The sequence below is a fragment of the Mustela erminea genome, chromosome 12 (genome assembly GCF_009829155.1).
Source record: "Mustela erminea isolate mMusErm1 chromosome 12, mMusErm1.Pri, whole genome shotgun sequence".
NCBI lineage: Eukaryota > Metazoa > Chordata > Mammalia > Carnivora > Mustelidae > Mustela > Mustela erminea.
Window position 1 is genome coordinate 25,496,947 of NC_045625.1, and position 25,503 is coordinate 25,522,449.

Consider the following 25,503-nt stretch of genomic DNA (forward strand, 5'->3'; position numbering starts at 1 on the left):
ACCTGGGATAATTCAAATTGAGAATTAGCTTGTTAGGTTGTTAGGTTGGCTTGTTAGGTTGTTCCCTGATCAGAGATGGCTGTTTTACGTCCATATTTTCAATTTATTTTAAAAAGATTTATCAAAGGCCTCCGATTGCTCTGGGAATGGGCAGGTATGACAGGAAACAAAATAGAAAATAATTCCGGCTCTCAAGGACTTTTCTGGAACCTCACTGGTAGCCACTCGCCACATATGGCTATTTGAATTTAAATGAAAGGAATACAAGTTTAAAAAATTAAAACTGAGCTCATCAATTTCACTAGCAAATCTCAAGTGCTCAAATACTTGAATTTTAAGCCTCTCAGTTGCCCCCTGTGACTGGTGGCTAACACACGGGAGAGTACAGATGTAGAGCTCGCCACTGTCACAGGAAGTTCTTTCTCTCAGACAGGACTGCTCTAGGTAAACCATTATCAAATACACTATGCGTCTGGAGGTGGTAAGGGCTGTGAGGGGCATTAAACCAGGGTCGGGGATGAGCAGAGGTCGGCAGAGAGGTGTTCATGTGTACTGGGTAGTAAGGTAAGATCTCTGGATAAATGGCGATGAAGCAGGCCACATGAATCTCTTGAATCTCCCCCTCAAAGGAGGGGAGTACTTAGTACCTGATACACTCCAAGTAGGGTTGCATGCTTGTGTTTGAGGAGTAGCACGGAGGCCTCTTTGGCTGGAATGGGGGTAAATGAAGAAGCAGTGATTGGGGATGAAATGAGAAAGGGAGGCTGGGCCAGATCGTACAGGGACTTGCAGGTCCCGATAATCCTTGGATCTCCATGAAAGCTGAGCACCAGCCTTTTGGAGTTTGGACTTTCCCTCGTCCCTCCTCTTTTCTGCTAAGATTTTCTCTCTCTCTTTCTCTCTCCACACCTCCATAGCTCTCCACACCTCTTTCTCTCTCCGCACCTTATGACAACTCGGGCCTCTGCAAGCGATGTCTCCTACTCGTTAATGAGACCCTTGCGGAAAGCAGAGCACAGAACCACACTGTGCCCCCGACGGCCTCGGGTCCTCTTCCCAGCCCGGAACTCTGACTCTGGGACTGCAGGATTTGGCAGGTCTGCTGCGTGTCAGGTGGGCATGACGACTTGGGAGAGTTAGGCTGGGTTGACATTTTCACCTTCTGGCAGAGGGATACTGTAGGTGATGAATACTAATCAGTACTGTGGGTGATCAACACGAACCCTGGAGTTTTCTACTTAGAAAACAAAGGTGATGAACATTGTTCTGACTGATGCACTTCACACACTCATTGAGCACACACTGTGTACCTAGTGGTTTACCCAGGGATAAGGGGATTCCCAGGACACCCGCCTCTTCTTGCTTTAGCAAGAAGGCCAGAAAAGTCTCAGGCCAATTGAAGTGAGCCTACTTGTAACGGACATCGTGACTGCAAAGACAAGACACGGGGCCTGCCCTCAAGACATCATAGCCCGGGAGACAAGACAGACAATACAGAGGTCTAAGTGCTTTGCTAGAGGAGAACACAGTTGCTCTGGCAAGTTGAGCACTTGTAAAGCCTTAGTAGAGTCAGGGCAATGAGGGAAGCCTTCCTGGTAGAGGAGGATAACTTGCTTTAAATCTGAAGGGTCAATAAAGATCCTTGTGGCCCCAACACAAATAGGCTCTCTGCAGAGATTTCCTTAAAAGGTAGGACAACGTGCACTCACATGTCTGACTCTTTCTCATGGTGCCTCCCCAGCACAGAACCATCTCATCCCCTGTCTCCTGGCCTCCAAATTCTTCTAATTGTATTGCTGTGTTTGATTCAGAAACACTAGAAGGGGGGAGTCAATGTTTGGGCTAAAGGAGGCTGTTGATCACATCTGTAATTCTTTCTGGCATAAAGAGAACTAGGGGGCATCTACAAGAATGTATATTCATCTAAATTCGTGGGACAGAGGAGTCAGGCAGAAAGGCTTTTCAAAGGCGTGCTGCATCTTGCTTGGTAAGTGAGCATTTCTCAAGTCTTTCTTAGAAGCAGACATTAAAACCTGCAGCACAGTCATTTAGAATTTCAAAGGTTTCTTCTCCAGGGGGTGGGACACAAAGACACCACCGTTATTCACATAATGCCGGGATGGTGGGGGACAGCAGCACACCATTAACGAAGTCCGTGCAGCAAACCTTTATGGAGAAAGGCAAGAGCTATTCTGCCAGGATAAAGAAGATGCTCATTACAGTTGTTTAAAAAAAGATTATTATCATTATTGCCTTTTAAAATTCACTCCTGCATCCTACCTGGGTTGGGAGAACTTAAGAGGGGAAAGACAATTTTTAAAGGTAGTTCATAGATCACTGAAGAATCACAAAACACTCGACATTCAATGCACATCCATCTCTCTCTCTCTCTCTCTCTCTCTCTCTGACTTGAGGGTGTCAATCTGAATTTAGAATAAATGCAACACCCACATCAAGAGATCCTTCCTTTCTTAGGGCAGATGTCTCTCAGGGCTGCTCTGCGTGGTTTTAAATGGTCCCCAAATCCTAGTCAATGGTTTGAAGGACCAAATAAGATGGAGCTTCTCACATGTAAAGCTGCGGGTCCTTCAACGTTATCTTGCATGGCATTGCCTGTCTTCTCCCTCTCCTTTGTTTTGGAATCACATGAGGCGAATACCACAGATCTAAGTTGGAAAACCAGGAGCCCAGGCTGCAGAACAGCCCGCAGACAACATTGTCTCTGAACTGCTATTGTTTCTATTTTAGGAGCACATTGAGTGATTAGCTTGGGTAACAGTAACATTGCATTACCTTGCACAGGCTGGAAATGTCTTTCAATAAGGAGGCAACACGGAGGCCATGTGATACAATCCCGTAGACAGAGCCAAGTGGAATACATCAAAGAGAGCCTTGATGCAGATGTTTCATGCAGAAGAAAATTAGGTCAGAGACCACTTCAATTTCAGCTTCTGCCAGCCTCGTTTGAGAGCTTCCAGTGAATTCGTAATGAATAGCTTCTAGGGCACTTTTCTCTCATTCAGTCACAGGCTGCCACAGCCAGATGAGCGTTCCATGCGGAATCTTCTCTCATTATTTAAAACTGCTACTTTGTGTTCTGAAATTCCAGAACCCTTCCAACGCAGTACCACTGCGGCCTAAAACAAAAAGACTCCCCAAATACGTTGATCTGTATCATATTCTCTCTGTCCCTTTCTTCCTCTCCCTCTCTGACTCTCTCTCTCCTATCCATCATACACGTACACATGTTTTAATGCATCCTCCAGTCTCTTGTTCGTCTGCCTATGCAGGTACATAAAACCGTTGCTGGGGAATACTGGAGATGTCGGGCTTTTTTAATCTTACTCAACTTTGAAGAAGCTGAGTGGCCTATAGATGACTGAAATGCTTTGCTGGCTTCTTGCAGGAGCGTGGACGTGTGAGTGAGGGTGGCATGCATGAATTTAAAAAAAAAAAAAAAAAAGCTTTTCTCTGAAGAGAGCAGAGAAGGGCAGTGTGACCTCAATGAAAGTGAATGATGCATCTTTCCCCTGCCCACCCCCAGCCCCATCTCACGTGTTATTTATTATATTGGAGGGTTAGAATCTGGAGCACCCTGGACTCTTCCTTTTCCATCTGCTCTGCACCCCCCCTAGCTTTTGCAGGGTTCACGCTGACAAATCCTTGCAGACTGGGGTGGGGGTGTGTCGAGGGATCACTTCAATTCATGCCAGGAGGAGAATCATTAGATTCTGAACACATTTGGAAGAGAGAGGCAGAAGACAGACACATAGGATCACAGAAGCTCCTCCAAGCTGGGGACGCTCCCATTTCCCATGGAAAAGGAAACGATGTGGCGGCCCCAGCCCCAACTCCTCGGGACACAATGGCTTTGTCTTTGCTACCTCCAAAGCACCAGTGCGTTCATTAACTGTTGTCTCCATTCTAGGGTTTGCAAAGCGGTGGTGGAGAGCCTCAGAAAAGCACTCAGAGGCCTGCGTCTGCTCCAGTCCAGGATGGGAAACCATCACGAAGATGTTGCCATTCTTGCCTGCCCTTTAAAAGGCTTTATCTGGCTTTTAAAAAGATACTAGTCTTCCTGGCTTTCTTCCTCACCTGGGTCTCCTCTCCACCCAGCACTCTCCTGCCACTGTTTCTCTCTCTCTCTCTCTCACACACACACACACACCCGCTCATACATCCTCACACACAATCACACTCAATTTCCCGAGGAGAGCAGGAGTGCAGAGGAGACAGTGCCAGGAGAGAAGAAAGATGACCTGATAAAGAGACCTAGTTTAAACTCCACCTTTGTCGAAACGGGACCAGCAGCTCTCTTCTGTGGGCTCTGTGTTCTCACCTAGAGCAACGTGGGTGCTGATCCCTGATTCCCTCACGGCTTTGACACTGACCCAGTAAGTAAGTCTTTCTCATGTGTTCGAGGCACTTGCTATTATTTGAAAGTGTCTGGCTGTGGGTTGTGGCCACAGATCTTGCTCCTAAGATGTTGTCTAAGACCTTGCTCTGAGGATGAGGGATCAAGGCACCCGGCTGTGCTCACACAGCTGCAGGACAGTGGGAGTCCTTCCGGACACACTGCCGTGGGGCGACTCAGCACAACAGAAACAGCTTGCACTTCGGAGTCAGACAGGGCTGGGGTTGAATTTAGGCTCTCTTACTTCCTGGCTGTGTGACCTCACGCATGTTACTTAGGCTCTCTGATCCTCAGTTTCTTCCACAGTAAAACCGGGACAGTAACCATTATGAAACGTTGTTATGAGATTAAGTGAAATCTATGAAGTATACATGCATGGTACATGGTCGGTACTCGGTAAATATCAGTGTGATTTTTATCATTGTTATTAAAAATTAACAATGGAGATACAGATTGACTGATATATATAGAAATATAGAGATATCTTTATTATATATTGATGTATATTGATGTATATTTCTGCATGTATATATGCAGAAATGGCACATGTGACATAGGGTAGTTAAAAAAAATGAACACTATTTGAATTGACTTTTCCTGTATGTGCCACATGTCTTATAAGATGCAGACACACACACACACATATATACATGCACACACACAAAATTTGATTTCCAAAGACAGTAGCAACTAATAGTCATCTGAAATGCTTAGCAGAGATTTTGGCACAGGAGTGCTTAGTAAGTGTCAATTACATTTATTTTTATTTACAACAGTATCAGGATAGTGATCTATTCCTGTTATCCTGCACTCCCTTCTCATTCTCCTCTCTGAAGAGGCTTCTTTTTTGAGAGGCAAAATGGGGGCAGACAGAACCTATATTAGCAGGAGTCAAAAGCCATCGATTTGATGCCGAGTTCTTAATCACAAAATCACAGCACTTTAGATCTCGGTAGGGGAGAAACTGAAACAGAAAGCCATCACGTGACCTGACCAGGGTCATGGAGAATCCCGGTCCTCAATGAGTCCTCCTCTATGCCCTTAGCTATCAGAAGATTCAACTGAGGCCATGAACATGAACATGCTTGGCACAGACCAGGTGCTTTGTCAGCGCCCGCTCTGCCAGCACCTGCCGGCGCTCCTACAGCAGCTGGGGCAGAGGGCCATCATCACCGCGGTGACTACGGGGCTGTCTGCCACCAGCAGCACCGCTGTCAAGTGCAGCACTGCGTGCCCAGACCTGGACTTGGGCCCTGTCAAGTTGTGAGCGTGGAGGACCACACGGCCCCCAGAAAGGAGCTCTGTGGCCCGTCATTCTGAGCAGCCTGGGCCAGCACCAAGCCTGGGAACTGAACATCCGTCTGCCAGATCCTGGCTCTGAGTGCTGGTATGTGACCACACACATTTACAGAAGCTAGAGAGACCAAATGAGGGGAAGAGGAACATCCACGTGTTCTTTTCTACGTTTATTCATTCACTCACTTGCTCATTCACTTTTTTACCCATTTAATGACTTTTTATTGAACATTGTGTTTGGAGAAACAGGGCTTCTAAGAGTTCATTGAATAAAGGAGACTGCATGGACAGAGATACAAACCAATTACAGTACAAGATGGCAAGTGCTTTAATAGCAAAATACTGTGGTAACTTTCCTGTTTCACAAGTATTGGATGGAGTAGAGACTGTGTAATAGTCAGCATTTGAGCAGAGAAGCAAAACTGATAAGCGTCGGTATATTCCTACATGTGGAAACACACACACACACACTTTATATATATGCCTGTATATGTAGGGATTTGACCTTACAGAATTATGGGAATTGGTTTAACAGTCCACATATGACTATTGTCTTTGCCGGGGTTTGGCAAACTTTTTCCATAGACAGCCAGGCTATTTCAGGTTTTGCAAGATATATGGTCTCTACGTAGCAACTGGTCAATCTTGCTGATTTAGCACAGAAGCAGCCCCTAATAGTTCACAAACAAATGAACATGACTGTGTTCCAATAAACTTTATTAAAAAAAAAAAAACAAACCAAACCCAGATTTGTCCTGTAGGCTGTACTTTACTGATCCCTGGTCTTTGGGGCTGGCTGTGGAGCCCGTCGTCAATGGAACGTACATTGGGTCAGAAAGATGGATGTGAAGCGGAGGACAGCAGGGACAAAGTGGGGTCCATGAGATGACTTGGAACCTGTGTCCGTCTCTCATTGCCCTCAAGGATTCACCTTCAATGATGTGAGAGTCCAGTGTGTGGGGGGGAAGGGGGAGGTCTTTCCTCATGTTGCTACACCTGCATGGGACCCAGGAATTGGACAGACTGAAAGAGGACCCAGAGGGGACTGATCTGCCTACTGCCCCATGGCAACAAGTCAGCCAAGAAGTGGCATCAGGCATGATGACCTTCAGGATGTAAAATGAATATGGACTCTGTCAATCTGACTAGCCCAGACTCACGCAAAATGTCTCTTATGACCCACACGACTGTGGAACAGTATAGGGAAGGAAATTCTGAAACCTGGCATTCCTGTTTCACTAAGTGATTCAATCAAGTCCACATGGATGAGAAGGTTTCAGAGGAGAGGTTGCTGGAACTGGACTTGATGCATGAGTGAGGGTTCTTAGGTGGAGGGCATCCTTAGAGTCTTCGCACAGCAAGCTTTGTGAGTGTTCTGTTTGCAAGCGACTCCAATGCGGAGTTCAAAAGGAAAAAGGAACAACCTGTTCTTTTGCCAGCCGAACACTTGAAGTATTTATTTTCCTAATTTTTCACTAATTAACTGTTTCCATCCACATCCTGATGCAAGCCATGTGGTGAGTGCTGTGGCAGGCAGCCCGAGTCTCCCCACGCAGGCTGAGTGGGTCTGCGTGTCTGGTACCAGCAGGCCCACTCGCCCATGGGGCAAGGGGGCCGATCTGTCCCTGCAGCCCTGGGCGTCCCATGAGCAGAGTCCTATTTAGCTGCGTTTTAGCAGATAACTCCCATAAAATTTGTCTGAGTCACAGCACCAAATGTTTCCCCCTTTTCTAGTAACTTGTTCTTTCTTCCTGCATTTTGTCTTGATTAATGCTGTCAGATTTTACTAGATGTTCTAGCACCAAAAGTTATTATTTGATGCCTTATTTTTTCCAGTTCTTTCACTGTATTGATACTACCATTCACCAAGACACCCATACGTCCATCTGTCTATTCATTTTTCATGTATTTGTCCATCCATCCATCTCTCTCTCTCTCAATATATATATAATATATAATATATACATTAAATCTATCTATCTATCTATCTATCTATCTATATATTTCTCTCTCTCTCTCTCTCTTTTATTTTGGCTATTACCCCATTTCAATCCTTTATCATCTCATGCTTAAATGATTACAAGATCCAGTAAGTTGATTTTCCTGAAAGGCCTACTGAACGACTAGGGTGTAGAGTAATACAGGTTTAGATTTGAATTTTGTTTCTGTCCTTAACTATCTCTACAACCTTATGTTATGTTATGTAATTATGTTAAGCACATAATTGAAACTCTCTAAGTCTACTGAGGAACTAATAATCCGTATTTCAGTATTGTGAGCATTAATTGAAACAAGGTATATAGAACAGGAAGTTCAATGTCTGGCACATAAGAGATACTCGATAAGTATTATTTTACTCTCCTCTTCCTTATTTCTCCTACCCTATCCACTCTATAATTTTCTTGAATATATTTTTCATAAATACATGCAATTGGTACCTCATTCTGGCCTTTGCTGATGCCATTCTTCTTCCTAAACTGTATCCTCCTCAGTTCTTAGTTTACTATTAGGAATTGACTCTGACTCTAGGTCTTTGGTCATGGAAACTCTCTTCCCCACATTAGCCATATTCTTATTTCTCTTTGTACAGAATTTATAGGATTTCTTGGATCTACTCATTCCTCAGGTAAAATGTTATCTCTTCCCGTAACCCTTCCTGAATTCCCCCAATTTAAACTTTTACTCCCCCTGCATCGTTGTAAGAAGTTATTGTAGGAAAGGGAAAGGGAAACTGCATCTTTGGGCACAGTCTGTTGAGCGTTGATAGCTGTGTCCTATACTCTTCACAAGAACCTCATGAGTTATCATTCTCTTCATTTTTCAGCAGAACGTTCCCAAGGTCGCTCAGCTAGTAAAGACCAAGGCAAAAATCTGAACCCAGGTCTGTCTCATTTCAAACGTCCTTTCCACTTCACACTACCCTGATTTCTTCTATCCTTTACACTAAAACAGTAATAATTACATTCCGACATTTATGAAGGATTACAAAAATTAAAAACCATGATTGGCTCCATCAATGAATTCTATTAAAGGATAAGAATATTTTATTTATTCTTATTTCACTTTAAATGTCCTGGTGTAAAAATTTAAACCTACCAGTTGCCACAAGGTAAATGTTCAATTAAATGGCATTCAATGCACAAATAGAACTTTCATTAGAGTCCTTATTCTTGGAAGATTTTAACCCAATTTCAAATGTAATAAGTAAGCATAAATCCTTCAACCATCATATTCTCAGGGTATGGTCAAATTTGGCATTTTTCCTTTTTAGTAAGGAAGTCTACAACAAAGAGGAAATTATTATTATTAGTAGTAGTGGTGGTTGTAGTAGTAGTAGTAGTAGTAGTAGTAGTAGTAGTAGTAGTATTTGGTTAAGATCTTAACACGATAAAAGACTCTTCATACACAGCCCTTGGCTATTTTGTGAAAATCCTTGGACCAGCCAGTCCACCGTCCATGGTATTCAGTAACCTTGTAAAAGCTGAATTTGTTTTATTTATAGATTGGAAGAGCCTTTACCCATGAGGAGTACTGAATAAATAGACTTTCACCATTTCTCTCCAAAAAGATTGGGAAGGAACTACTCATGAGGAAAGCCTGGAGGGTACAAATTGTCAGAATGAAGTATGGTCCTTTGTTCAGAATCAGAAGAGTTAACTACTCAAATCATAAAACACCAGCTGAAGCTTACTTCACCAAGCAGAGGGGAGCAAAATGCAAAGAAGAAAAACATGACAACACTGAAAACACCGGAGATGTAATCTCTCCAGATTAAATCATGACACCTTCATTGGGGGATCCTAGAGGTCACACTTTGCCTAAAAGATCCGGGAAGCATGCTTTGGGGTGGCACAAAAGAGACTCACAGAGCTTTTTGTTTTCTCTTTTTAATTTGATAAAACAGAATGAGATTGATTGAGCAATGCAGAATAATCTGCCTATCTGGAAAGTGTTTATGTCTGATTATTTGTACTTGAGTGAACGAAGAGCAATATTAAATTAAGGGGTGCAAAGATCAACCCAACATCATTAAATAATCATATTATGAATTAAAAAACATGAGTTCAATAATATTCTATCTTAAGTCTGTTATTTCTTTGGAGAGAAATGAAATGGTTATGCTCTGTGATAAACCCCCAAAGTCTGCACTGTCCTCATAAAAGGAACACGCTGCTGAGTCACCATGAGTACTGAGATCCTTTCCAAGAGAAAGAATGGGTTTTTGTTGCTCAGTCCACATGAACTTGCCTGATGCCCCCTCTGATTAATGATATTTATTCCCCCAGAGAGCTGCCTGAGGCTGAAGGCAGAGATATGACATTGAGACAGAGCTAACCTAACTGGCTCTCAAGGGGATTGATCGCATGCCTGACCTTTCACTATGGTGTTCTAAGCATTTGAGTTAACTGGGTGTGCCTCCCCTGCAAATAAGTCTCAGTCATTCCATAAAAGGGAAGATAGGATGCTCAGATATCAGGTTGCAAGCACTGTACCTTTAAGACCAGTCAAGGATTACCTTCAAAGCTTGGTGTGGGACCTCCTAAAGAAAAGACCTGTATGGTCATAAACTATTCATGCAGGTTATCATGTTTCTAGAACCACCTACTTTCTAGTTTCCTTACCTTGTCTCAGTGCCACCTGTCTCATCGCCTTGACGACTCTGATCTCAGATCTACCTTCAATTTATTTTTATAACTTTCATGCTCTCACCCTGGACATGTCTAGTCTTGTCGATCTGGTACCTGACCTCGACTTAACCTGGCTCCATTTTCCCTACTTGTACTAGAGATGGGTGTTGATGTCAGATCCATTTGTCAGTATCTGTTCTTGATTCCACTGTCTGCCCCATTTTTGGCTTTGCTCTTTCTGCGAAAACATCAGGAAGTCCAAGAGGTCTCACCCCAGAGGCAGAACCCACAGATAAAGTCTGAAGGGTTGTGAGGTTGTCTGAGACAATGTGCTCCACAATCCTTGTCATTTAAGCCATGTGAGGAGTCATGCATACACCCCAGAATACTCTTAACTAAGAAGAAGCTACACACATCTTGGACTGTACCTCAACTGTATCTGTCTTGAGAAAAGCCAACTATACCATTATGTATCACCCAGTGTGATACAGGAGAATATCAAGTGCTTTGAAGTCAGGCTGACCTAGGTCTGAATACCAGTTCTATCCTTATTAGCTGTGTCATCTCAATCAAGCTTCTTAACCTTTCTGAGCCTCAGTTTCTCCATCTATAAAATGGGGATAATTATACCTACTTTATACTGTTATTATGAGAATTAAAAGACATGCTGAATATAGAATACAGAATATATGATATCCAATAAGTAGGTCTTATTTTTATTGTAATTATTGCCATAATAAGCTCTTAAAGCCTAAATTCTGGCAAGAATGGAGAAAATTTCAAATATTCAGGCAGCTCGTTTCTTGAGAGATGGGTCACAGGATTCTTCATGTGCTGGGCTGGTGGATCTGTGTTTTAAGTCACCAGTTGGCTTCCTGCCTGAACTTTTAATCGTGTCCCCATCTCGATTTAAAGAGGGTGAGAAAGCAGAGACATCAATCGTTTCCTTGTCAAGGACAACAGCCCCTTCCTTCTTCCTTAGTTCTCTCCTGGGGCCCCATCCACCCAGTGCCAAGGGATGGGGACTGCTGCTGAATACAAATCACCACGTGGTGGGGGAGCCTTTGTGCCTCCATGGGAGGAAGGAGTAATTTCACTGTCTCTGTGTTAGGCTGTGATGAGTCCAATCCAGTCCCCCCACTCCTCCTGGGGTTAAGAGCCCTACCGTGTTCCACAGTCATCCTGGGTAGTGATGTAACCATGAAGATGGCAGTTACCCAAGGTACTGGGACACAGACTGTATTGATTTGTTCTTCTAATGCATTAGGAGGAAACAGGAAACCTCAGGAAGGTCACAAACGACAATTGTGCATTGACTGGCACAGACATTTACTTCATTCAGGAAAGCACAACTCAAGTGGCCTTGCTATCAGAGAGGAAAGGAGACCATAGATGCATGACTCAAAAATAAAGACAATAAGCATGGGCTGGATCAGAAGGAATCAGAAAGGACTGAAGCACCTAATGCTCAAGCTCAAACTGGAGGAAGAGTCTTTGTTCAGTTACTGGCAAGGCCAGACACTCAATCAATATTGCTAAACAAGCGGAGCAAGGAATAAACCAGGCAAAGGTGATCCCCTTAGGTCTTGGCTCTGTTGATTCTCTAGGCAGAGCTACAGCATTCTCCTATTTGATTCTGTGGTTACATGTCCCTATTTCCATCTCTTGAAGCTGAGCATGACAGAGAGCTTTCCATGCATTCTCACTGTTCTCAGCGCTCCCACCTTTGTGATCCTCCTTGGCATCATTGGTTGCTGAAAAATCACATGTTTGGAGGTATCTCAGGCTTCCTGACCTGGGTTCTGAATGTTTGGGGTCAGCTTCCCAAGAGTTCTAGGCTGGCTTTGTCTTCCTGGATGATTTTAAGAGGTGAAATATTCCTTTGAGGATTCCCGTTATTTCAACTTTAGCAACCAGTCCTTGTTTTCTGGTGAGCAATTATTCCAGAATGTCAGCTCCCATGTTAGCCCACTATCCTCTAAGAAATGAAACCTGCAAAACCAAGCTTTTCCAAATGTTTGATCTTTACTCTTCTCAGGAGATTCTGGATAGGATGCTAAGGTCTCTTCTAACTCCATAAATCTCTAATGAAAACCAAGTCATCAGTCCAGGACTCTGTGGAATATTTCTGTTTTTTTTTTTTTTTCTAGAAACATTTCTGTATTGCTTAGTAGAGAGTGAAAAATTATAAAACATCAAGGTGAGATGGGCCTGAAAACTGTGTTTTTGTCCAAGCTTTTGTAGGCTTAGTATGGACATTTAGTCTCTAATCCTGGTCTGAGCAGCCATATGGAACACAGGAGTGATATCTCTGACAAAATACATAATGCTAGAGTTTACTCATAAGCAACATAGAGCTTGAGTAAGGACAGTCCAAAGCTTCTGTGGAGATCAGATTCTAGCACAGGACATTATTTATCCCAGCCCTGCCAGTCACTCTCCTTATAATTTAGGCACAGGACAGAAATTTTGTAGCCACAGTGGCCTCATATTTAGAAGGGATTACTAATAAATTAATTTGGGGTTACCATGAAGATTAAATGAGACAGTGGATTATAAGTAGCCTAGCACATAGTAAGTGTTCAACAAATGTGTTTGTTTTTCTCTGAGGGACCACTAGATATCTAGCCACCAGTGGCTAGATATCTAGCTACTGGGCTATAGTTTGAGTCTTAGGATAAACTAGCTAACACTTACTAATCATTAATTGCGTGCCAGGCAATGTGCTAAGTAATTTGAAAGTAATGTTTTCTTTACCTAGATACAATACTACATTTATATTTGTCTAGATATTTACCTAGATATGATACAGATACTAATCTTTCAGATAAGGAAAAGGAAGCTCAGAGATATTAAATAACTTTCCTTATGTTATACATCCAATCACTGACAAAGCCAAGATTCTCATCTTGGACTTTCTCACTGCAGAGCCCATTTTCTCAACCACTGTGTTGTAAGGACGTTTTTGAATGAGAACTCAGTGGTATGACTTTAATAAGCAAAAAAACCCAGTGAACTGTAGAGTCCTTGGGGAAATAGGGGTTGGAGAATGGAGGTGGAAATGCACTAAAATAATAGATTCCAGTATTGATCTAGGGAGCAGGGCTGAGGAGAACGACATTAGTAGGATTTGTAAGGTTGTTATTAGTATTTGCCAAAGATGTTTGCCATCTCCCATGTTCTTCTTGGGAATGTTGCCTTTTGAATATCTCGCCAAAAAAAAAAAAAGATAGTAAAAAGCATCCTTCTTCCTTCCTTCCCCCCCTAAACATTTATTCAATCTTTTTAACTGTAGGCACCAAGCTAGTTACCAAAAGTAGAGAAATGTGGAGCACGGGGCAAGATTTTATATTTGATATGTTTGATTCACAGGTGCAACATACTGAGTCTGGGAAGAAAATCTGGGGCAAGATTTGGATGAGCACTGAGACTACCCTGAGGAGTCTTGACTTCAATGACATCCTTACATACGGGGTTATTTAGGAAGAGAATGCTGTCAGGCTTGTGATTTCTAAAACCCACTGTGGACCAGTGATGATGTTAACATTTGTCACATGGTGAACATTAAGAGGTTCACAGATACAGTGAGATGAGTATCTTAAACTCATAGGTAAAAAGTTTTGTCTTATGTGTATATGGGTTTGTTTTTTTGAGGAGAGTGTCCAGCTTTATTCTCAAAGAGTCAGTGACACAAAATGATTAAGATCAAATGCCAGTACAGTTGTCTCAGAAGGGAGGAAAATAAGTGAAGGGTGGTGAAAAATACCGTCAAAAGATGAGGACGAGCTGAAGAAGTAATCATGGAAATGGTGCTGGGAAGTAGAAAGGCTATTTGGGACCTGGGACTGACAACTGGAAGAGATAATCAACCAGATGTGGAAGGTGAGAGAGAGGAAAGATGAAGCTTCAATGCCTCTTGATTTTCTAACCTAGGAACCAGGAGAGGAAATACAGGAGCGCCTATAAGTTTAAGATGGGGAAGGGTTGTTAAATTTAGTATTATTCTAAGTATTGCTTGCTCCTTGGAATGTGATTATGGTATTGCTATTTTCTCTATGGGTCTTAAAACATTTACCAGGAAGTATAATTTGACTCATTGTCACAGTGAGCAAATGAGGGAAAACATGGTGATTTGAAATGTGTACTTCAAACACCAGAAGGATCTTTTTCTATAAAGCTTGGATATATACCTAAAACTGAGGGGCATGACTTCATCTCCCATTTCCAGTCCATCCACCCCTCCATAGTCTCAAAAACAAAGGTGGTAATTCAAAATGACTTAGGATATGTTTACATAATGCCAGGTGTTTAGACAAATTCTTAAGAAGTGACAGTGGGTATAGAAGCAACATAGCTGTTGCCTGAATTCTTCCTTTTTATAAAGCTATTTGACATCGCCTAGATAGAGTTCAAGTTATATAGATGCCCTGGCTATTAAAAGGGTAAACCTTATAAAGAAGATTTTGAGTGAACACTGTGTGCCAGTATTCTATCTCTTGGTAAAAGTAACTATTTAACAACATATTTTTATGGTATTAACCCTGTTAAGGTAGATATTATTATCTTTGCTTCATTAATGAGGAAAATAAGAATGAGAAACAAAAACATGTTACGTTTGTTCAATTAGGAAGTGGCAGGCTCTGTGGCAGAACTCTTCCAGTCCCCGCTCCCTATATTTTTTGACCACCTCTGGACCTCTCATCAATGGATCCCCTTCCTTTTCAGTGCCCCATCCCTTTGTGCCTTCTTTTCACTCTGCAATCAGTTTAGACTCCAGAACCCACAGTTATAATCAACCTCTTGCAAACCCTCATTTTCCTAGCCGCCCCCCCAGTTCTTCCATCTTTTTCAACCAGCAAAGCACAATCCTTGAACCTAGTCTTGCCCTCTTCATACCTACCCCACAGTCACTGTGGGCTAGAAAAAAAAAAAACACTCAGTCATGCTCACTGGTTTCACCTCCAGTTTGTGACCACAAACCTCAAGTGGGCCCTCTACCCTACCTGGCAATCCGGCCACATTTGTCTAGTCAATTGACTCTTTCATCGTTCAAGACACCCATGGTCAAGGCTTCTCATTCCCCAAATTTCCTGCCTTGCTCCCTTCTCCTTACTTTCCAGTGAAGTCTTTGCTTCTTGGTTGACTAAAGAAATAGTCATGAGCTGATGGTATATACACCTATTCTCACAACCAAACTTACCAACCAATCTGCTATCTTAACTTACAGACTCAGCCTTCCTCCTACTTATATATTTACTCATAAGAATTGTTCACACATTTATTAAGACTAAGACCTCCACTGATGTGCTGGAGCGTACCCCCTTTTCTTTTCTTTTTTTTTTTTTTAAAGATTTTATTTATTTATTTGACAGAGAGAGATCACAAGTAGGCAGAGAGTCAGGCAGAGAGAGAGGGAAGCAGGCTCCCCACTGAGCAGAGAGCCTGATTCGGGGCTCGATCCCAAGACCCTGAGATCATGACCTGAGCAGAAGGCAGAGGCTTAACCCACTGAGCCACCCAGGTGACCCCGTACCCCCTTTTCTAGGACTTTGTTCCTGCAGTTGTCTTCTCTCTGTCCTCGTTTTCCCCCTCGACAGTCACGGCCATCACCAGACAAACAGGCTTTACTATCTTCCATCTTAAGAAAACAAAACTTGCCCTCGATCCACATTCCCTTCCAGGTCTTACCTTATGTTTTCCATCTCTTTTAAAACAAACGCCTAAAAAGAATTGTCCATTCATAACTGCTCTCTCTACTTTCCTACCTTGAATTCCCTTTTTAGCCCGTGCTAATCAGGCTTTAGGCTCCCAATCCTTCAAAAACAATTTTTAAAACCATACTTGTCAATGTCACCCAAAACAACATGTTGTCAAATCCAATGATGAATTCTCAGTACCACTTTCAAACTCTTAGGAACTCTGACAAAGCTGTTTACTTCTTCCTTCTTCAAACGCTCTGTTCTCTTCTGGGATGATATGTTCTGGATTTTCTTCTCCTTCACCGATCACCCACTGTTAGTATTGTTGCTGGCTTCTTGATCCCTGCTCTAACTCAAAGATTCAGTGTGGCTCTCTGCTGTTTCCTTGTCTCCACTGCATTTACTCTTGGGTGACCTCACACAATCTGATCACTTCCAAATTTCTATCTCTTCTCCTCACTTCCTGCACGAGTTATGAAATACCAAACTACCCACTGAATATTTGGAGTGTCTATTATGTATATTATATTTAATATGGCCAAAACAGAACTCCTGGTTCTCTCCTTCCCCCTCAAAATACTCTGATTCTTTTCTTTTTCAAAACCTAGAAATTATTCTTGATTTCTCTTTTCCTCTCATTTCCTGCATCAGCAAATTTTGCCAGCTTTACCTTAATCTCATCAGTTTCCCTCCATGGCTAGCAACACTTCTAGTCTAGGTCTCTTGACTGGACTACAAAAGCCTACAAATTGATCTCATTGCCTCTACTCTTCCCTCTTCCTTCCACCCAGTTCTCTTCTCTACAGAGCAGCCCGTGTTCTTCTTAAAAGGAATTATGTTCTGTCCTCCCAAAACGACTTCAATTACTTCTCATTTTACTGAGAATAAAATTCAGACTATACCATGGCCTCCCCGGTGTTACCTGATCTGGCCACAGCTTACCTTTCTGACCTTATATTCTACTACTTTTCCACTGATCAATTGTGCTGTATTTACACTGGCTTTCTGGCTTTCCTTTAATACAGCAAACTCACCCCTGCCCCAGAGCCTTTGCACTGCTTAATTCACGTACCCAGAATGCTGTCAGACCAGATATTTACAGAACTCCCATCATCAAGAAGTATAGAGCATCTTAAAAGCATAGTGTATCAGAATTAGAAGAGTCTTAGGGATCTTCAGAACCCATCCTAGCATCTTAAAGCTGAAAAAATTTGAAGCCCAGACAAGTTGAGACTTGCCCAAATCCACACAGTTCGTGACCAGCCTGACACCTCCACCTCTCCTGACCAAATTTTCTCTCCTTTAAATTCTATTAGATGAGCTAATTACTCGGTGTATGGCATTCTTATTGATTTGTATTCAAATTAACTATAGTTGGGTTTAAACTACAACATAATCTGTCCAGCAGAATTAAATGCTTCCAAATCATTTTGACATCTTCTTTCCTAGGGCAATTGGGCTTCAGTGAATGACAAAGGGTAGAGGAAAGAGGATGGGAATACAGGGGTGGTGGTATTTTGATTCCATAGAAGTATTTGGCCTTTCCATGTGAAATCAAAGTGCCCTACCCTGGTGTTAATTCCGTTCTCTTGCTATCCTTCTGGAGCAACTTCTGGACACCAATGCCCAGAGGAGAAAACTGATCATATATAGTACTCATCTCAGAATGACTTTTCTAAAGTATAGAACTGGCTCCTTCATTTCTCTCCTTAAAATCCTTCTGTGGCCTCCTCTGCCCTCAAGATACATTCCAGTCTCTGTCACTGGGCTGCCAGCCCCTCACAGCCCGTGGTTCATCATTAACCTCCTCCCCTCCCACTTCCTTTCCTATGACTATTGCTCCTGCCCTGGTTCTCAGGGATTCAGGCACACAAGTGTCAAGTGCATTTTTACCTCTCCAGCCCTCGCCCTTACATACCTGTCCTTTGTAACGAGAAGCAGGTGGTTACCTCTTCTGGGCATCCTGGGAAGGCTTTCTTAAGCAATGTCATTTGCTTCCCCAGGATCTTGAACATCTTGTGTGTGTCCCCATTAGAGCATTTGTCAGGGTAGGAAGGAGTTTTGTTTGTTTTTTCAGTTCTCACTGCCCTGCTAGATTGTGAGCCCTTGAGCTGTTATTCTTTTGGTCTCCATAGAGCCTCGTTCAGGACCAGGCACAATCGTCACTGAGAATGTGCTGGATGAATGAGCAAGGGAATGAATGCGACCAGCAGGCTGGCAGGGAGTGAGAAGAGCCTCCCCCAAGAATATTTTAATGGATTCTCATCTGCTGCTACCTCGACCACGCCTCTTTCCACCCCACTTATATTTCATAGACTTTACAATAATCTTTCCCCAGGGTTAAAGAGACCAATTACTCTTGTGAGGCTCCTTCTGGCAGGCACTGCCCCTGGCTCTAAAGGGCCTCTTGAGCCATCTCTCCAGTCCCAAACGTGAATGTGCTGCGGGATTTTACATTCACGTATTTTTTGCAGTGCACTCACTCCTAGTAGAATGCAAGATGATATCTAGCCGTGGATTTTTAAAATAGATATAAATTTATTTATATGTGACTTAGGAAGAAGCCTTTTCCTATTTATGATGGCAAATTATGCTGGTTAAAAAAATTATTTGGGTTTAAAAAGTGAATCAATTTAATGAGAAACATTAAATTTACATAACATAGATGTATGGCAAAACTAGTAAAGTGGTGCCTGAATGACTAATGATTGGGAAATACTGATTCCATTCATGTAAGCGTTCATTCATGTGTTCATTAATCCAGTGTTTACGCCACACCACAGGCCAAGCCCCATGTTGTGTAAGGAGTATATAGATGATGAGTACTTTCTGCCTTGGTCCCTGTTATTTAAACTTTAGATACTCCCCCTGGGCACTCTGCACATTCCTCTACTGGAAGCTGAGAACAATTTGTTAACATTCCCAGTGATGTGGGATTACCAGATTGGGTGGGAATGGAAACAGGAAAATGTATGCACATATACCTGCAAATTTACATAGATGTGTGTGTTCCTATGTGTGAACATGTGAGGGTGGGCTGGGCTCCCTGTTTCAAACAATAGAATATGTCAGAGGGTATATGCACACACATCCTCATTCACACACAACCACCTAAATGCTAGAATTAGAAATCTATACTGCATGGAACAGTAACTTGCCAACAGTGGAGTTGTAAGGTAGACCATGTGCAATAGAAAGAGAGTAGACATTGGCATCAGATCAGAATTCAAATCTCAACTTTGCCGCCTACTGCGAAACTTTGGGTAAACTTTTTCACCTCTCTGGAGTTTTGGTTTTCCTCTGTAAAATGAGAGGACTGGACTGGATCAGTGACAGAAAATAGAGTTCACTGATTGAGTGTACTGTACTGGCTTGGGTGGGAAGGTCTGAGGGCAGATCCTGGTTGAGTGGGAAAATATGCTTGAATGACTAGTTAAGTCTAACATGTATGTGGGAGGGTAAATGGAACAATTGGTTATGTGTCATGTGAGTGTGAGAAGGGAGAATGGCCACATCTTTCTAGATTGCTTTTAGAGTTTCAGAGTTGGATTACCTTGAAGAGAACTTCAAGGTCTGACATTCTATAGTTTTCAATTCCATATTTTTCTTAACAGTAAGTAGTGAAGGAACATGGCAATAATGGTGTTTGGGGATGGTGATAATCATGTAGAATAGCTTCAATTTATCTCTGTAGAACTTGTAGGAGGCAGCCTCTAAGATGGCGCCCAGCGATCCCCACCTCGGCATATTTGCTGTTTTGTGTAATTCTCTACCTTTGACTGCAGTTGGATTTGTTTTGCTTCTAACAAAATAGACACAGTAGAAGTAATGTGATATCATTTCAGAGATTAAACTATAAAAAGACTATCTATGGCTTTTCTCTTGGGTTTGTTCTCTCTCCATCTTTCAGATGCCATGTTGTGAGTCACTTGAAGGAGAGGTCCATGTGACAAGGAACTGATATCTCTAGCCAACAGCCAAGGAGGACCTGAGCCTGCCAAGAGCCCCATGAGTGAGCCTGGAAATGGACCCCACTAACATGATCATTAAGATGATTGCAGCTTCAGCAGCACCTTGATTATATCATGTGGTGAGATCTTGAGGCAAAGCTGATATGCGGAACCTGGATTCTTGCCCCCTAGAAATCAAGAGGTAATAAATGTTTCAAGCTGCTAATTTTGGGGGTAATATGTTATGTAGCAAGAGATAACTAACAGAACTCTAAGTTTGGCAATCACTAAGGCAAGTCTTGACAGGTAATGTGTAGGCCCAGGTTCCACACTCCATTTAGTAAGAATTACCATTGGCTCAGACCTTGATATGGCCATCAAGATAGCCTCTGCCCATACAGCCACTTGAGTGAGGACCATGGTCACACCTTATTCTGAGCTCCAAACTTCCAACCAGTTTTCCTACATGTTCCACTGGCATCTCCCCCATAACATCTCTGAAATCCTCCCTAGTCTTGTTCTTCTGTTATTCCGTGTTCTATGTCCAAGCCCTGAACTTTGGAATCATTAGCAATTCCCCCCTTGCCTTTACTCACTGTATCTTATATCTAGAATCCCTCCAACTGCTGTCCAAGTTCACTACTGTAGTGATGTCCAAGTTCATTACTGTCCATGTTCACTACTAGGATTTCTCATGTGATTATGGTAATACCTTCTCACTATCTCCCTGCTTACGCCCAGACTTCCTCTGTGCTGCAACAGATAAAATGCTTTGCTTTTCTATCATTGGACATTTAATATATAATGTGGAGAAGACCATGTGAAGATAAAACTATCCCTTATCCCATCACCATAAAATATGGTTTATTTTTGTACACTCTTCCAGTGTCTGCCCCTGTACAAAAATGTATTTCCTTTGATGGTAATAGTGATCTCTACACAATCTTTTACTTTCAGTACTTCATTAAATAATAAGTATTTTCCCAACTTGCTACCTTATCTTAGAAATTACCGCATTTATTGGTGTATTTTACTCCATGGAGGAGATACAACCTAAGATACTTAACTACTTCTCTATTGGATATTTGAGTCCTTTCTAGTCTTTGTTATTGTAAGTAACACTGGATTAGTCTTCCTGGGTAAAACTGTTTGCCTCTCTTTAATTAATTCACTGTGGTAAATTTGTAGGAAGAGAATTCCTTGGTCAACTCTTCTGAAGACTTTTTGGTACAGGATAGAGGTCCCAAATTTTCTAGAAGATTGACCCTCAGTGATAAGAGTATAAAGCAACATCATTTTATTCACTTTTTAAAAATATATATAACACACTTTTTAAAAGTCCTTAACTTTTTTTCCCCTGAGAGCTTCCTCCCTCTCCTTCTCTAACTCTTCCATGTGTTCTTTGTCCTCCTCTACCTCCTTCCTTTTCTTCTTCCTTTTCCTTTTAATATCAAGCTTTGCACACTGAGGTAGCGCCAGTAAAGAAGTCAAGGTAAACCCTGTGGCATCAGATTGCCTGGGCTCACAGCTCAGCTCTTATCTACTCAAGGAGCAGAAACACCTACACAGTTCTCTCTCGGGTCCTTGCTCACCTAATTTGAAAAATGGGGATATATGACTACTTTCTCATGGGGTTGTTATGGTGCTTAAGTAAGTCAATATACATACAACAATTCAAACAGTGTTGGCCCACCGTGAGTGTGCAATAACTACCAGCCACTATGACCAAATAATTTCAGATTATTTTCTTAGAACAGAGGCCCAGAAGGAGAATTACCAAGACACAGGCTAATTTCTAGGCATAATTTCCCAAAAATCATTGTGCCGGTTTCCACTGGTTGGAGGTGACATTTTCAAGGATTCTGCCTCACAGAGGGCTGAAGAGGAAGGCACGGAGGATAAATGATTCACTGTGGCCATGATGCTGCCTCAGCACTGGGCAACCAGGCCTGCGTCTGAGGAAAAGGCAGCCAGACTCACTGACGTTATGAAATCAGCCACGCAGGGGTGTCAGGCAACAAGCTGATACTGGAGAGAAGTCAAGGAGAAATATGATTGCCTCAGGACAAGGACTGCTCTTGTCAGGAAAATTCCTAGGAACATGAAGAGAGATGTGCTTAAACGGTTCTGTGAGTCATATCCAGGAATTTGTAGAACAAAAGGGCGATCACGCCATGGCCAAGCAGGGCTCCTGACAGAGAGCTTTTATGGAAGGACCAAGGAGGGCCGGCAAACACAGAGCGGACTGAGTCATTACCACCCTGGTGATTCCTGACCCACATTCACAGGAGCCAGTTCCCTTTCTTCTTCTTCTAGGAGGGACATTAATAGTTCAGTTCTTTTCAGTAGACAGGTTCTGGGTATCCGAGGGGCTTAAGAATGACTGACAGAGAGGTCTGCAAGGAACTGGATCCACGCTGATAAGACCTGACTTCCCAAAATAACTTACTCACCAGTTCCTTGTTGCCAGTAACTCAGCAGCAGTTGGGGTGTTTTCATGACTGCCTTGAAAGTCAGGGTGCTGGTTGATGCTACTGCTACTGACGATGATGAAAAGAAGGTGAGCATGTTGATAATGATAATAAGGAAAGGAAGGAGAAATTCATATTTTCTGAGTACACCAGTGTGGGGGGCTTTCATGTACTTGATTGTACTTTATTCTCACACCCCACTCCCTGCCCCCAGGAGTGGAAATAATCACTCCCCTCGTATAGATGTGCCTTACAGGGGTTAAGTGTCTTACCTATGATAACACAGCTGCTGAGTGCCCACCAAAACCTTAAAATTTCCACCCTCACTTCAAACCCTGGCCTTTCCCTCCACACCACGTGCAGTAGATGAAAACGCCGCATGTATATACACCTTCACCTGGGTAAAAGACCCCCATGTAGTCATTCCAAAGGGCACTGGACCATTTCTTCCTCCTCCTCCTCCTCCTCCTCCTCCTCCTCTTCTTCTTCTTCTTCTCTCTCTCTCTCTCTCTCTCTCTCTTTTTGTAATTATACCACTAACTTTGCTGACTGGCTTAGACTCTGTCTTCTGTTGTAACAAAGCCAACTGAACACTTTATTTCTGCCAGGCCTTTCAAATAGAAACCAGCTCCAGATTTGTGGTAACAGTCTGGAGATTTGGGGACCAAAGCAGCCTGATCACCCTGGTTTAGGCCACGAGAACGGTCAGCAGCCTTCTGCAGTGATCCTAAGTGACTTGAATCCCACCTGGGGCAGCCATGAGATTTCTCAGCAGAGAAACTGTTCCCAGTTGATTTTCTTTTCTGAGCAGCCAGAGAGCCCTTTTGGTCTTGCCCACTGGGAGCAAACCTGAGGCTGCCCGGCTTGTCAGAGTGCCCAGCAAGTTTGTTGACCTGATTAACCTATGATAATTATCTTCTGAAGCTACATGGTGGGCAGAAGGGACCAGACAGACAGCCCTGTTGGCTCGGCTTTCACAGCTCATTTCCACAGGGCATTCCCCTCTGGGTCTCCGGACATGAGCTAAGTTCATTCCCACATATTTCTTTCCTTTTTCGGCTTGTCCTCTCCCCCTGCCCTCTATCATGCACATGCTGGGGTCACCAATTTCCTTGTACAAAGAGATGCAGAGTGGAGAAGGGAAAGAAAGGTGAATTGCTCATCTCCAGGATAAGCTAAATAGAGTAATGCATATTTAATATGAATGCTTTGCAAAGCAGGAGTCATGTCTCCCAAGAGTTATGGTGTTTTTCAGGCAAACAAGAGAAAGGAATTTCCCAGAACACTCTTCACTAGAAAAAGGAGAATGTCAACTCTTTTCTAAATTGGCCTAGTCTGGAGGAGTCGTGGACACAACATGGTTTTTATGGTTCCAAACCTGGTTTGAGGCTTGGTCTTACACTTTCTTGGTCTTCTGACCTTGAGCTGATTTTTTTTTTTTTTTCAAACTTCTCAAAGCCTCAGTTTCTTCATATGCCAAGTGGGAATCGTAAGACCTAGCCACAGGGTTGTTTTAAGGCTGGAATGAGAAAACATAGGTAAGAACCTTGGCGTGGTGTCTGCTGCAGAGAACCATACAGTAATTAGATGATGTCCTTGCATTTCCTTTTATTACGTGGCTTGTCACAGCGAAGGCAAAGTCTAAGAACCATACAGTCCTCAAGTCAGTCACCATAAAGCAAAGTGGAGTCAGGAGTCCAGGAGCCATGGCATGAAGGAATTCCTGAGGGGACCCTCTTCTGAAGGTGCAGCGCTGCCTTTTCTGCCATAAAGGAGAGTGACTGAGTGTTGCGCTCAGAAAGCGGTGTATGGCAGGGGTGATTTGCTTCAGCCCTAAGAGACTGGGAACAAGAACTTCTTTTCATAAACCACAATGCCCCTTGAGCATTATGACTTCATTTTTTACTTGAAGTAAGGCTCAAAAAAGCAACTATCAAATGATACCCATCCACTTGAAAACCCTGATCTGCCTCAGCAGTAGGCAGGGGAAGGTCACATCATGTTCTAGGCCAGTGTGATTGAGGTCAGCTTTTCTGTTCCTTCAGATCATTCCCTCTTCTGCTCATGCGAGGGGACCTGGTGCCAAGACATGTGAATCATCTGTTACTTACATTTAAAAGGAAAAAAAGTATAACGATGCTATATAAAATTTGGAAAAAGAAAACCAGTCAAGCAAAATCACTTTGAGTTTTCTTATTTTCCTTATCTGAATCCGCTCAGATTTTAGGTAATCATAATCATTACAGACATTTAAAATGTTTGCTTCTTTCATCTAAAATTGTATCATAAGTCTTTTATTCTTTCTCATAGCCTTTGCGGCTGTCATTGTAGATTTTCCCGTAGTATTCCTGTCCCCTGATGTCGGACACTTGGGTGGTTTCACATTTTTTCATTAGTCAGGCTAATACTGAGACGAGCATTAGCTTCTGCAGATGCATTTTATTTTTTTAAATGATTTTTTAGGGGGGGTAAATTCCTGGTTCAGAATGACTCATAATTCTTGATATTTATTACCAAATTGCTTTCCACAAGACCTGTGCTAATATTTTTGCCCCCAGAATATTACACTCACAGAATTGCTGGACTCGGGTGTTACTTACTTATTTATAATTTGCTAATCCTTTGTCTGATGACTTGTGAACGTAGCCATGCCTCTTATTAACTGCATTTTCCTCTCAGATGGTCTGTTTTTGCAAGAACAGAACCTAAGTTGGGTATCCTACATGTGACTCTGACAGGTCAGCCCCAGCTACCCTGAGGGGTCACATTTCTCATTCTACCCTGGCCCTGGAAATCTGGTCTTCTGACGTTGGTGCCCTGCTCTCTACCTGCTTTGCAAGCACTTAGGGAAGAAAGGGTATGTACGGTAGGGGTACAAATTTTAGTGGTGGCAGGCAGCGGGCCAACAAGGAACACTGCAGTATGGGGCAGGGGAGTCCCCAGGATCAAGGTAGGGAGCTCAGGGAATGCCTTTCGGAGGAAAAGCTTAGGCTGACATGAGAAGGACGAATTAGAGCTTATCAGGCCAAGACAAAGGGAAATGGT

At 42.7% G+C, this 25,503-nt stretch overlaps 1 long non-coding RNA gene across 1 annotated transcript in view; it reads right to left on the bottom strand.

The window, feature by feature from the left end:
* Positions 1-16,854: 16,854 nt before the first annotated feature.
* Positions 16,855-25,503, bottom strand: part of LOC116570290 — a 38,678-nt gene continuing 30,029 nt past the window's right edge. Inside the window, exon 3 of the long non-coding RNA XR_004277373.1 lies at positions 16,855-24,534. This is a non-coding gene — a long non-coding RNA (uncharacterized LOC116570290). The remainder of the gene's footprint in view (positions 24,535-25,503) is intronic.